General features: G+C 39.2%; 2 long non-coding RNA genes across 2 annotated transcripts in view; one reads left to right on the top strand and one right to left on the bottom strand.

Moving 5' to 3' along the window:
* The window catches only part of LOC119619589 (uncharacterized), a 117,768-nt gene extending 111,288 nt beyond the window's left edge, over window positions 1-6,480 (bottom strand). The window contains exon 1 of the long non-coding RNA XR_012091126.1: window positions 6,346-6,480. This is a non-coding gene — a long non-coding RNA (uncharacterized lncRNA). The remainder of the gene's footprint in view (window positions 1-6,345) is intronic.
* On the top strand, window positions 3,534-6,801 carry LOC140710182 (uncharacterized). The gene is made up of 3 exons (XR_012091125.1): window positions 3,534-3,667; window positions 4,607-4,682; window positions 6,709-6,801. It is a non-coding gene; the product is annotated as an uncharacterized lncRNA (long non-coding RNA).
* Window positions 6,802-15,676: the final 8,875 nt, after the last annotated feature.

Below are 15,676 nucleotides of genomic sequence, written 5' to 3'. Positions count from 1 at the left end.
AATGTATCTAAACTTCTACTTTTACAGTCTAATGAAGACCCAGCCCTTCTCTATCTGGGGACAATCTGTGAGTTTGGTCAGTGTCTGCCATTTTATGTCTGACGCTCATTATCAACAATTAACACAAATAACAGATAGTATCTTGGCTGTTTCTGCCTTAGGGAAAGAGCAATTTTTTAATGGCAATTAGAATATAAAACTTAATACCAAACCATTCATATTAAAGTCACTGGCTATTCTAAAATATGTCTAATATAAACAATAAATCTGGTTATTATCATTCTACTCAAATCTTTTCTTTATGCTTTAGAGGGTCCAATAAGGTACTATTCCAGAACAGGAGAGGGGAAGAGCTCATGTATTCAACTTCATCTGGGCATCCCCTGCATCACAATAACAAAAACAATGGGAATTGTTCTCTTTTTTAAATATTGGATCACATTTTCTTAATTTCACCTGAAAACAGCTTTCTGGCATTTCATGGTAAACATGTATAGTCATACAATTTAGACGAGGCCACCCTACTGAGCAAAATGTAAATGAGAAAAACTCGCAATGCTCGTCAACCTCTAAAATGTCCAAATATGGGCATAACTGAGAAATAGAGAGACATGGGACAGTATTGTTTTATCTTAAATTAAGTTTGCCAGTTATACTGAGAAGCTGCTCAGGCTCTTCTCGATCCATCTACTTAACAGTGCCCCAAATTTTTACACAAACATATCAAGGAACTTGTCCCATTATGGGAAACTCAACCACAAACCAAAAAATCACCATTCTCATTCAATTTGGTAGCCATATATTCTTCAGGGAATCTCACGATAAGAAAGGTTTAATAGTATAACAAGGCAAACATACAATACAATATTTCCAAGTAATGGCCTTGATAATAGAGGTAAGTTTGATTTCTATATAATGCATATTTTTACATAATGTAACGTGAGTGCTTTGTACTTAGCCAGCTCTGGGTTTGGGACCCAGTTTTGTCACTAATATGAAACATTGGCAAGGTGACACTGAACAAGTTACCCAATCTCTCTGAGACAGCTTCCTTATCTGTAAAATGAGGATAATTAGAGCTCCTGTACCATAGATTTGTTGTTGGGATTAAATGTGTTAAAGATACAAAGCAATTAAAGCAGTGTCTGGCTTATAGTAATCACTCAATAAACGCCAGCTTTCATTAACATTCCCAGACCTTCCTCCTGTTGTATCTTGATTTCCTATAGTCATCATTAGCTCTGGCATCACTTAAAGGAGACAATGAATGTATTTCTGAGGAAGAGATCATCTCAGAACAGTCAGGCAAATGGAGAAATGCTGACCAAGGACCACAGAACCCACCTGCTTACACTGGAGATGAAGAAAGTCTTATTCTGGGGATCTAAAGGGAGCTGGAGAAAGTAGATATATAATTATAATATTTCTAATAAGAAATATATTTGGTCTTTGTCTCCAGTTTCTGGTGGAAAGCTCTTAAAATCCTTAGAATTTCCTGAGTGATAGGAGTGTCTTTGTTACTCACAAGAAGCCACTCTCCATTCCAACATCACAGGGACAATGGCTCCTGTACTCACCATTCTTCTGAGTAAGCAAACTATGTACCTTTTCATTTGGTTCATCCATTTCCTTTATAATATCTTTATAATGAGCTGGTAAATATAAGTAAATGTTTTCCTGAGTTTTGTGTGCCATTCTAGCAAATTAGCAAACCGAGGAAAGGGTTATGAGAATCCCTGATTAAGACCTCAAGATTGGTCAGAAGTACAAGTGATCCAGACTTGCAATTGGCATCTAAAGTGAAGGGCAGTCTTTTGGGGCTGAGCCTTAACCTGTGAGGTCTGTGCTAACTCTACATAATGAGGGTTAGTATTGAATTGAGTTGTAGGACACCTGGTTGGTGTCCAGAGACTTGAATTGCTTGGTTTGGAAAACACACACACACACACACACACACACACACACACTTGGTGTCAGAAGTGTTGTGAACAGAGAAACAGTTTTCCCAGAATAGGGAATGATGTTTTTGTTTCCTATATTCATTTCTGGCCCTCTTACATGTCTGTAAACAGATTTCAGTGATATGTTTTCCAACAGGGAAAGCAATGGGGTGAACAAGAACATTGAGAGAAAATTGCCTGCAATCTTCACCATACCCCCACCTGCCACCAAATAACATAGCTAAGGGGTCTGAGCTCTGCTAAAAATGACAGGTGTGTAGTCAACCTCTGTGTAAGTTCTGTTTCCTTGGCAGGGCCTTTCTAAGAACAGAGGTAGACTTTAAGTTGTTTTTTGTTTATTTGTTTTGTTTGTTTTTTGCTTAATGGAAAACCATGCTGTCAACAGATTTTGAGACCAATACTTCCAACTTAGAATGGCTAACCAAATCATCAAGGGAGAAATCTAGAAAAAATACTGGAGTCTCATTCTCAGCATGAGCTTTTGACACAAACAGATATGGCTTTAAATCTTAAATCATGCTGTCATTTATGAGCTTTAGGATCTTGAGCAAGTTAGTTAATTTATTCTAGCCTGTTTTCCCATCTAGGGTGACTATTCATTCCACTTTTCCTAGTACAGTACAAGCTATACCAGTTGTGCCTTGGTAATTAATAAAAATTGCCTTATCATTCTGAAAAGGCCCCAGTTTGGATAATAAATTTTACGGCTACATCCATTCATCTGTAAAATGAAAATAATAGGCACCTCCCAGGGTGGTTATGAAAGCTAATCATAATCTATACTAATAACTACTATAATGCCTTGCACATAGAAAGTGCTCTGTGAAAACTAGTTCCCCTTTACCTGCTCACTCCAGATCTATAGTATCTGGTATGGTAGCCATTAGCCTCACATCGCTACTGAGGAATGTGCTATAAATGCAAAAAATGCACAAGATTTTGAAGATTTAGTATAACAAAAGAAGATTAAATATCTCATTAATAATTTTATATTAATTACATGTTCAAATGATATTATTTTGGATATACTATATTAAGTTAAATAAAATATATTAAAATTAATTGCACCTGTTTATGTTTACCTTTTTTAGCATGACTTCTTAAAAAACCCTGGATTACAGCTCCAGATGTTCTGTTTATGTATCTGCTAATGCCCCAACCTCATTCACCATCACTGCCTCACTCTTAGCTTCCCCCTGCCCAGGAATTCTTCCTTCTAAAACTCAATGCAAGAATCAAGTACTCTTTCATCATATTTATCAACATGTTCTTACTTTATTTTCGGGATTTGGGGAAGTAAAAGGGCAGTCAACTAGGGGGCAAAATAAAATCAAACTTGATCATGGCTCTCACGAATGGTTTTTCCTTAGGGATAGAAACATTGACCTTGAATACATTAGGAAAACTGAAGAATCTGGGTCAACATTGGAAAATGTCCATATTAGCAAAGAAAAAGGAGCTTGGTTTGCCAGAAAAGATATTGCAATCTCTCCCTCGATCAGATTTGCTGATGCTTGTGAATGCTTGTGAAACACCTCAGGTCTCAAATCCAAATCACATGAAGAACTGGGCCCTTGAGTACATCATTGGTGCTGTCTCTATTTGACAAAAAGCATTTTTAGTTGATGGAAAATCACCAACTCTCACCCTCAAAAACATCTTTGAAGAGCAGAAAACAGCCTGACTCTTATAGATGCCCCTGACAGGTGAGTTGAAAAGATATAGAGAACAAAATATAGAGCAAATTTACTCCAAAACTATAATTTAATTCTATCATGCCCATGTTACACTGATACAGCTAGTTAAAAAAACAAATGTTCAATTTTTAAAAATAGCAAGTTAGATTTAAAAAATTTAATCAAGTAGCATACTTAAAATATTTTCAGATATGTAATATTTTAAAAACGTTTTTGTTGGTCAGAATCCATTGGCTGGGGTAGTTGTCCTGGCATCACATGTAGACACCTGTCAATTCTGTCATAGAGGTAAAAGAGAAGCTGCTTTCTTAGCACAACCAAAAATGAGCTTTAGTTAATGTACTGAATTTTTCACAGTTCAACCAGTTGTTTTATGTTTATGTTTCTGTTATGTTTATGTTTATGTTATGTCTGTGCAGACATAAACATGTACATTACTCCCCGGAAGAGCACCAGGTCCCCTGACAGTCTTACAGCTTAGAAGGAGGGAAATAGACAATATGAGGAGTACGTGTTGGATAAATCTAATATCTAATGTATTCCATGAGATGGTTTGTGTCTGAGCTCCACCACCTCTCATCAGTTAACTCCCACATTCGCTCACCCCACAATCAAACAATTGCCTTCTAATTCTCTTCTTTGATAGCAAGCCAACCCTGGGAGAAACAATGGTTTGAAACAATACCACCTGAGGTGGAAGAAAACACAGTGGGCCTCTCACTTTCGCTCTCTAACCACAACAATTGGAAGAGACTTCAGCCTGAAAAATCTATCTGCTACTAAATGGTACCCAGATGGAAATCACAGCTGCTGTCTTGTACCAGCTGTACCTGCGCCCATCCATCTTCAGAACATGCTTGGGGCGGAGGACAGAAATCGAGTTGACAGAGCAGTTAAAGAGCCTCTCTTTTCTCCTGCATACTTTTCCTTTTATCTTTTTCTCTTCAGTTTCAGAACTTCTTGTTCTCACCTTCATGCTATGGCAGTGCTGACAAAAGAAAACTGCAGCCTCTGAGAACCAGTGGTGAGTAACAGCCCCAGGCTCTGAATACCTAATGCCTATTGTATGTGTAGGGGGGAGGGAGAGCCAAAGGAGGAGAGGAATTTGGTTAAATTGCCTGTGTAGAAACAGGACCTTTTGGTGACAATCCTAAATGCGTCCAGAGAGTATCTGAGTTTTGATACCTCTCCTCTAATTAAATCCAAGGATCTAATATGCATGGCCTTTAGGAATGCGTTGTTCAAACAGATTTGATTCCTGCCCAGAGGCTTTTCAAGCCACTGACCACTTTGAACCTAATTAGAAAAAGCGGAGGACACTGGAGACGTTTAATAAAAGGAATCGAATTGCTGCTTCATCTTCATGACCTGGGATTTATAAGGGAATTTCACTGGCTTTGTAGCAATGTAAAATAAATAGACATTAGATGATGACAGGGAAAACAAAATTGCTGCCAAAGCTAAAAAGAGCTTGGCAAAAGAAGAAAGAACTACTACATAGTTGGTCATTATTTACTGTACAAACCTTTTCATAAAGCAGAGAAGAGAGATACATAGGAATAATGGGCCCTTGCTAAAAGATGAAAAGGGCTTTCTATAGCTTACATTATCCCCTGACGAAGGCACTGACGTGTCCCAGTTGTTACACAATCCTATTGTTCTATTCAGCCATTCAGAAAGCTGAATGAACAGCCCTGCTCTGAAACTTTTAAAGGCTGAAATAAACAGGCCGCTCATTTCCCAGAAAAGAATAAAATTGTAACGGATGGAAATAACTAATTAATTTGTTAATCTTTGCAGACTGCCACGGTCCACTGCATATGCTCTAGCCAGTTAATTAGTCTTTAGCCTATAATTCTAAAATGTAAATCAGTGCAGTTACCTAACCCACCAGCTCCTAACAAAAATATCCAACTGTTCACTATTTAAATTAAAAGGAAAAAGGCTTTGCTTTTTGTTGGTGGTGGTGTTCCTGAGATGTTAACTAAACACCATGACGTGAGTTTCATTTCATCACACCTTACTGAAATTGTTTTATTCTAAAGTATATGTCCCTCTCCCCACTCCAGAAATCTAAAATCATGAGGCTTCTTTAACTAAAGTCAGGTCTACCCAATCCAACTACAGGAGATTATTTTTAGACGTTAATGAAGGAAAACGTTTTTGTAAACTGTAAAGTGCTGGCTGTAACTGTAAACTTGAACCAAAGTACATTATTTATTGATGTTAATTAATAGTCTGTTGTTCTATTAGATTGCATATCAGTCACTAAAATCATTAGTAGACTCATTCAGCCTATCAAGTGTGTGTGAGAGATCCGGGGACAGGGCAGAAAGTGGAAGCAAATGTGTTCCTGCAGCATTTGAGAAACATGGAAGAAAGTTCTAAAATGTATCCAAGAGAATCACAGCAAGGGACTCCTCTAACAGAGAAGAGGACATTGATCCCATGAGCAGAGGAAATCCCCATTTAACTAGGGTGGTCAGAATATGGTGGTTTCTTATCATTTCCCCTCTAAAGCACTGTGGGGCCCTATGACTGAGTACCCAACTGGCCCTACATCTTTGTGATCACGGGGCCTTGGGCAGGACACTCATCCTCTCAAAATGTCTTTGTTCTGTTTTTGAATGTTTATAAGAGAATATCTCAATTTGGATAATTTATAAGAAATAAGATTTATGTCTTACAGTTCTGGAGACTAAGATATCCAAGGTTGGGTGGGGAGGCACATCTGGTGAGAAAGAGCCTTCTTGCTGGTGGGGACTCTGAAGTGACCCACAGGGTATCCCATGGAGAGGGGGCTGAGGGTGCTCCCATGTCCCACTCAGGACTCTCTTCCTCTTCTTATAGGTCACCGGTTCCCTTCCCATGATAACTCATTAATCCATTAACCCATTAATTCAAGAATGGATTAATCCATCCATGAAGGCCAAGCCCTCATAACCAATCACCTCTTAAAGGCCCACCTCTCAATATTGCCACATTGGGGATTAAGTTTCAACATGAGTTTTGCAAACCACAGCACTAAGCCAATGTTTCTTCCTCTACAGGGAAACTGGGAAACTGACACTTCCTGCCTCATATTGTTGCCAGTTGCAAAGATCAAATACCAAGGTTATGGGAAGATGTTTTGAAGCCCCATATAAATATGTAATTTAATTTATTCCAATAAAGACTCTTGCACAGGCTGGGCACAATGGCTCACACCTTTAATTTCAGCTCTTTGGGAGGCTAAGGTGGGCTGATTGCTTGAGCCCAGGAGTTCGCGACCAGCCTGGGCAATATGGCAAAACCCTATCTGTATAAAAAAATACAACAATTAGCCGGGTGTGGCGGTATGCATGCTTGTAGTCTCAGTTACTTGAGAGGCTGAGGTGGGAAGTCACTTGAGCCTGAGAGGCAGGGGTTGCAGTGAGCCAAGATCGTACCACTGCACTCCAGCCTGGGCAACAGAGCAAGGCCATGTATCAAAAACCAACCAACCAACCAACCAACCAACCAACCAACCAACAAAGACTCATTGCACATATAAGCAATAGATCAACCATTTTCAAAGAACATAACAAAACAAAAAATCTAACACTACACAAATCTTGGATATAATTTAACCTTTCTTTGAAAGTTTAGAAAGTATTTCAAGATGAGGCAATGCTTTTCTCTAACATTAATATGAGCATCGATTACAGAAATGTTCCACTGAATTACATGGCAAAAATTAAAATTCTGATGATTTTATATCCATGGTTGCTTGAAATATGAGCTATCAGTAGCTACTATATCCCATTAGGCCTTTCAAGTTCCACATCATAAGTTGTATAAAAGATAGGACACCAGGGGGGCGGAGCAAGATGGCCGAATAGGAACAGCTCCAGTCTCCAACTCCCAGCACGAGCGACACAGAAGACCGGTGATTTCTGCATTTTCAACTGAGGTACTGGGTTCATCTCACTGGGGAGTGCCAGACGATCAGTGCTGGTCAGCTGCTGCAGCCCGACCAGCGAGAGCTGAAGCAGGGCGAGGCACTGCCTCACCTGGAAAGCGCAAGGGGGAAGGGAATCCCTTTTCCTAGCCAGGGGAACTGAGACACACAACACCTGGAAAATCGGGTAACTCCCACCCCAATACGCGCTTTAAGCAAACAGGCACACCAGGAGATCATATCCCACACCTGGCCGGGAGGGTCCCACACCCACAGAGCCTCCCTCATTGCTAGCACAGCAGTCTGTGATCTACCGGCAAGGCAGCAGCGAGGCTGGGGGAGGGGCGCCCGCCATTGCTGAGGCTTAAGTAGGTAAACAAAGCTGCTGGGAAGCTCGAACTGGGTGGAGCTCACAGCAGCTCAAGGAAACCTGCCTGTCTCTGTAGACTCCACCTCTGGGGACAGGGCACAGTAAACAATAACAAACGCAGCAGCTCTGCAGACACAAACGACTCTGTCTGACAGCTTTGAAGAGAGCAGTGGATCTCCCAACACGGAGGTTGAGATCTGAGAAGGGACAGACTCCCTGCTCAAGTGGGTCCCTGACCCCTGAGTAGCCTAACTGGGAGACATCCCCCACTAGGGGCAGTCTGACACCCCACACCTCACAGGGTGGAGTACACCCCTGAGAGGAAGCTTCCAAAGCAAGAATCAGACAGGTACACTCGCTGTTCAGAAATATTCTATCTTCTGCAGCCTCTGCTGCTGATACCCAGGCAAACAGGGTCTGGAGTGGACCTCAAGCAATCTCCAACAGACCTACAGCTGTGGGTCCTGACTGTTAGAAGGAAAACTATCAAACAGGAAGGACACCTACACCAAAACCCCATCAGTACATCACCATCATCAAAGACCAGAGGCAGATAAAACCACAAAGATGGGGAAAAAGCAGGGCAGAAAAGCTGGAAATTCAAAAAATAAGAGTGCATCTCCCCCGGCAAAGGAGCGCAGCTCATCGCCAGCAACGGATCAAAGCTGGACGGAGAATGACTTCGACGAGATGAGAGAAGAAGGCTTCAGTCCATCAAATTTCTCAGAGCTAAAGGAGGAATTACGTACCCAGCGCAAAGAAACTAAAAATCTTGAAAAAAAAGTGGAAGAATTGATGGCTAGAGTAATTAATGCAGAGAAGCTCATAAACGAAATGAAAGAGACGAAAACCATGACACGAGAAATACGTGACAAATGCACAAGCTTCAGTAACCGACTCGATCAACTGGAAGAAAGAATGTCAGCGATTGAGGATCAAATGAATGAAATGAAGTGAGAAGAGAAACCAAAAGAAAAAAGAAGAAAAAGAAATGAACAAAGCCTGCAAGAAGTATGGGATTATGTAAAAAGACCAAATGTACGTCTGATTGGGGTGCCTGAAAGTGAGGGGGAAAATGGAACCAAGTTGGAAAACACTCTTCAGGATATCATCCAGGAGAACTTCCCCAACCTAGTAGGGCAGGCCAACATTCAAATCCAGGAAATACAGAGAACGCCACAAAGATACTCCTCGAGAAGAGCAACTCCAAGACACATAATTGCCAGATTCACCAAAGTTGAAATGAAGGAAAAAATCTTAAGGGCAGCCAGAGAGAAAGGTCGGGTTACCCACAAAGGGAAGCCCATCAGACTAACAGCAGATCTCTCGGCAGAAACTCTTCAAGCCAGAAGAGAGTGGGGGCCAATATTCAACATTCTTAAAGAAAAGAATTTTAAACCCAGAATTTTATATCCAGCCAAACTAAGTTTCATAAGTGAAGGAGAAATAAAATCCTTTACAGATAAGCAAATGCTTAGAGATTTTGTCACCACTAGGCCTGCCTTACAAGAGACCCTGAAGGAAGCACTAAACATGGAAAGGAACAACCGGTACCAGCCATTGCAAAAACATGCCAAAATGTAAAGACCATCAAGGCTAGGAAGAAACTGCATCAACTAATGAGCAAAATAACCAGTTAATATCATAATGGCAGGATCAAGTTCACACATAACAATCTTAACCTTAAATGTAAATGGACTAAATGCTCCAATTAAAAGACACAGACTGGCAAACTGGATAAAGAGTCAAGACCCATCAGTCTGCTGTATTCAGGAGACCCATCTCACATGCAGTGACATACATAGGCTCAAAATAAAGGGATGGAGGAAGATTTACCAAGCAAATGGAGAACAAAAAAAAGCGGGGGTTGCAATACTAGTCTCTGATAAAACAGACTTTAAACCATCAAAGATCAAAAGAGACAAAGAAGGCCATTACATAATGGTAAAGGGATCAATTCAACAGGAAGAGCTAACTATCCTAAATATATATGCACCCAATACAGGAGCACCCAGATTCATAAAGCAAGTCCTTAGAGACTTACAAAGAGACTTAGACTCCCATACAATAATAATGGGAGACTTCAACACTCCACTGTCAACATTAGACAGATCAACGAGACAGAAAGTTAACAAGGATATCCAGGAATTGAACTCATCTCTGCAGCAAGCAGACCTAATAGACATGTATAGAACTCTCCACCCCAAATCAACAGAATATACATTCTTCTCAGCACCACATCGTACTTACTCCAAAATTGACCACGTAATTGGAAGTAAAGCACTCCTCAGCAAATGTACAAGAACAGAAATTATAACAAACTGTCTCTCAGACCACAGTGCAATCAAACTAGAACTCAGGACTAAGAAACTCAATCAAAACCGCTCAACTACATGGAAACTGAACAACCTGCTCCTGAATGACTACTGGGTACATAACGAAATGAAGGCAGAAATAAAGATGTTCTTTGAAACCAATGAGAACAAAGATACAACATACCAGAATCTCTGGGACACATTTAAAGCAGTGTGTAGAGGGAAATTTATAGCACTAAATGCCCACAAGAGAAAGCAGGAAAGATCTAAAATTGACACTCTAACATCGCAATTAAAAGAACTAGAGAAGCAAGAGCAAACACATTCGAAAGCTAGCAGAAGGCAAGAAATAACTAAGATCAGAGCAGAACTGAAGGAGATAGAGACACAAAAAACCCTCCAAAAAATCAATGAATCCAGGAGTTGGTTTTTTGAAAAGATCAACAAAATTGACAGACCACTAGCAAGACTAATAAAGAAGAAAAGAGAGAAGAATCAAATCGACGCAATTAAAAATGATAAAGGAGATATCACCACCGACCCCACAGAAATACAAACTACCATCAGAGAATACTATAAACACCTCTACGCAAATAAACTTGAAAATCTAGAAGAAATGGATAATTTCCTGGACACTTACACTCTTCCAAGACTAAACCAGGAAGAAGTTGAATCCCTGAATAGACCAATAGCAGGCTCTGAAATTGAGGCAATAATTAATAGCCTACCAACCAAAAAAAGTCCAGGACCAGATGGATTCACAGCTGAATTCTACCAGAGGTACAAGGAGGAGCTGGTACCATTCCTTCTGAAACTATTCCAATCAATAGAAAAAGAAGGAATCCTCCCTAACTCATTTTATGAGGCCAACATCATCCTGATACCAAAGCCTGGCAGAGACACAACAAAAAAAGAGAATTTTAGACCAATATCCCTGATGAACATCGATGCAAAAATCCTCAATAAAATACTGGCAAACCGGATTCAGCAACACATCAAAAAGCTTATCCACCATGATCAAGTGGGCTTCATCCCTGGGATGCAAGGCTGGTTCAACATTCGCAAATCAGTAAACATAATCCAGCATATAAACAGAACCAAAGACAAGAACCACATCATTATCTCAATAGATGCAGAAAAGGCTTTTGACAAAATTCAACAGCCCTTCATGCTAAAAACACTCAATAAATTCGGTATTGATGGAACGTACCTCAAAATCATAAGAGCTATTTATGACAAACCCACAGCCAATATCATACTGAATGGGCAAAAACTGGAAAAATTCCCTTTGAAAACTGGCACAAGACAGGGATGCCCTCTCTCACCACTCCTATTCAACATAGTGTTGGAAGTTCTGGCTAGGGCAATCAGGCAAGAGAAAGAAATCAAGGGGATTCAGTTAGGAAAAGAAGAAGTCAAATTGTCCCTGTTTGCAGATGACATGATTGTATATTTAGAAAACCCCATCGTCTCAGCCCAAAATCTCCTTAAGCTGATAAGCAACTTCAGCAGAGTCTCAGGATACAAAATTAATGTGCAAAAATCACAAGCATTCTTATACACCAGTAACAGTCAAACAGAGAGCCAAATCAGGAATGAACTTCCATTCACAATTGCTTTAAAGAGAATAAAATACCTAGGAATCCAACTTACAAGGGATGTAAAGGACCTCTTCAAGGACAACTACAAACCACTGCTCAGTGAAATCAAAGAGGACACAAACAAATGGAAGAACATACCATGCTCATGGATAGGAAGAATCAATATCGTGAAAATGGCCATACTGCCCAAGGTAATTTATAGATTCAATGCCATCCCCATCAAGCTACCAATGAGCTTCTTCACAGAATTGGAAAAAACTGCTTTAAAGTTCATATGGAACCAAAAAAGAGCCCGCATCTCCAAGACAATCCTAAGTCAAAAGAACAAAGCTGGAGGCATCATGCTACCTGACTTCAAACTATACTACAAGGCTACAGTAACCAAAACAGCATGGTACTGGTACCAAAACAGAGATATAGACCAATGGAACAGAACAGAGTCCTCAGAAATAATACCACACATCTACAGCCATCTGATCTTTGACAAACCTGAGAGAAACAAGAAATGGGGAAAGGATTCCCTATTTAATAAATGGTGCTAGGAAAATTGGCTAGCCATAAGTAGAAAGCTGAAACTGGATCCTTTCCTTACTCCTTATACGAAAATTAATTCAAGATGGATTAGAGACTTAAATGTTAGACCTAATACCATAAAAATCCTAGAGGAAAACCTAGGTAGTACCATTCAGGACATAGGCATGGGCAAAGACTTCATGTCTAAAACACCAAAAGCAATGGCAGCAAAAGCCAAAATTGACAAATGGGATCTCATTAAACTAAAGAGCTTCTGCACAGCAAAAGAAACTACCATCAGAGTGAACAGGCAACCTACAGAATGGGAGAAAATTTTTGCAATCTACTCATCTGACAAAGGGCTAATATCCAGAACCTACAAAGAACTCAAACAAATTTACAAGAAAAAAACAAACAACCCCATCAAAAAGTGGGCAAAGGATATGAACAGACATTTCTCAAAAGAAGACATTCATACAGCCAACAGACACATGAAAAAATGCTCATCATCACTGGCCATCAGAGAAATGCAAATCAAAACCACAATGAGATACCATCTCACACCAGTTAGAATGGCGATCATTCAAAAGTCAGGAAACAACAGGTGCTGGAGAGGATGTGGAGAAATAGGAACACTTTTACACTGTTGGTGGGATTGTAAACTAGTTCAACCATTATGGAAAACAGTATGGCGATTCCTCAAGGATCTAGAACTAGATGTACCATATGACCCAGCCATCCCATTACGGGGTATATACCCAAAGGATTATAAATTATGCCGCTATAAAGACACATGCACACGTATGTTTATTGCAGCACTATTCACAATAGCAAAGACTTGGAATCAACCCAAATGTCCATCAGTGACAGATTGGATTAAGAAAATGTGGCACATATACACCATGGAATACTATGCAGCCATAAAAAGGGATGAGTTTGTGTCCTTTGTAGGGACATGGATGCAGCTGGAAACCATCATTCTTAGCAAACTATCACAAGAACAGAAAACCAAACACTGCATGTTCTCACTCATAGGCGGGAACTGAACAATGAGATCACTTGGACTCGGGAAGGGGAACATCACACACCGGGGCCTATCATGGGGAGTGGGGAGGGGGGAGGGATTGCATTGGGAGTTATACCTGATGTAAATGACGAGTTGATGGGTGCAGCACACCAACATGGCACAAGTATACATATGTAGCAAACCTGCACGTTGTGCACATGTACCCTACAACTTAAAGTTTAATAATAATAAATAAATTTTAAAAAAAAATAAAAAAAAAAAAAAAATTAAAAATAAAATAAAAAAAAAAGATAGGACACCTCCACTGAAGACATCAGTTGACTTAGACAATTTCTGTCAGGTATTATTGATTCAGCAATATAAGAAGGCGACAAAAGGACATGGGTTTGGAGAGTAATCAGAGATGCTGCCAATTAAAGATACCTCTTACTCAAGACACTTTATTTCTATCTGTTGGAACGTTGTCATAATATACTGTCATCTACTAAAAAATTACTGTAATAAATATAAAAATCTTCACTATCTGCCATGACTGGAACCCCATGAACTGTTATGCCCTTTTGCAATGCAGAACTTTCCCAACCATATATGGTGGCCCTGAGATGTGTAGTTTTGTCCTTTACACCTTTATTTTCTATTAGTATATTTATTTTTTAAAAAAGTATGAACTGCCATTTGCAATTTGAAAAACATCAAATACAGAACATTGAAAAATATATTGCTAGACCCCAAAATGAATCTTAATGGCAATCATAGACTTCAACCCCTTCAAGCAGATTTCTGAGTGTCTGAACATAGATGTAGGCTCTGAGACTATGATTTCTAGCTTGTTTTTCCAAAATATTCACTGTGTAACTGGGACAGTATCACTTAGCCCCTTTGTTCCTTATGATATCATTTATAAATGTTATACCTATATTTTAATAAAGGTACTTAATATCTAGATAATAGATAAATGGTTTGTCTATAATCCCTAATTTATATACAATAAGTCTACCAACTTGTATGGAAGAACTTCATAAGTTTTAAACTAGTATAATATTTAATTTTTAGTATATAAACATCTGATATGGTTTGGCTGTGTCCTCACCCAAATCTCTCCATGAATTGTAATAATCCCCAGGTGTCAAGGGCAGGGCCAGGTGGAAATAATTGAATCACTATGGCAGTTTCCCCCATACTGTTCTCATGGTCCTGAATAAGTCTCCCGACATCTGATGATTTTATAAATGGGAGTTTTTCTGCAATAGTACTCTTGCCTGCCACCATGTAAGATGTGACTTTGCTCTCCATTCACCTTCCGCCATGACTGTGAGGCCTCCCCAGCAATGTGAAACCATGAGTCAGTTAAACCTTTGTCCTTTATAAATTACCCAGTCTCGGGTATGTCTTTATTAGCAGTGTGAGAACAGACTAAGACAACATCCCATCAAATTATAAATGAATCTGAGACTCTGATTCAGACAAAATAATTTTTTCTATTCCTGCTTGTGTTGCCCAGCCTTATCCTCAATATTTTAAACAAGTATTAAAAATATATTAATGTTGGAAACCATCCAGATCAATTGATTGGGGATTGGTTAATTATAGGGAATTAGTTAATTATGAGTAGTAATTATAATTAAGTTAATGATGATGTAAGAATATACTGGAATACTACAGAGTCATCAAAATGATGAGGCAAATGTATATATTGCTTAGGGAAATAAATTAAGCTAAAAAAAACCTGTGTGTAGTATGCTAGTTAGAATAAATAGTAAAGGATGGATGGATTGGTAGTCACATTCATCTACAGAATAAAACTGGAATGACATGCAGTACAATGTTTCAGTGATTCACGAATAGTTGGGATATGGCAATTTTCATTTTCATATTTGTACATTTCTGTATTTGGTGAACTTTGTATAATGATCATGGATTGTTTCTGTTGAGAATGTTGTTGGAACAGTTGTGCTGGGAAAATCTCCACCTCCCACAAAGTATTTTGGAGAAAAGAACTGTGAACAGCCTGGAGGAAAATTTGATATTTAACTCAAACAAGTAGTATCCACTATATTCACATTGGCAGAGATTTCATAATTAGAGTCTTGCTTTATTTTTGTAAGCATCAAGGTTGATTTTTATATGTGTTCTAATCTTAGTTCAGTCCTTTAACTATTTTTCCCGGACAATAGAAATGAAAGAATGTTGTATTTTGGCTTGCTGAGTTAGAACGAATGGGAAAAACTTAAAGGAAGCAGCAGAAGGAACAGTGAGAATGACATATATATTCT

This window comes from Chlorocebus sabaeus, chromosome 25 (genome assembly GCF_047675955.1).
Source record: "Chlorocebus sabaeus isolate Y175 chromosome 25, mChlSab1.0.hap1, whole genome shotgun sequence".
In the NCBI taxonomy this organism is placed as follows: Eukaryota; Metazoa; Chordata; class Mammalia; order Primates; family Cercopithecidae; genus Chlorocebus; species Chlorocebus sabaeus.
This window is presented reverse-complemented; position numbering and strand designations above follow the sequence as displayed.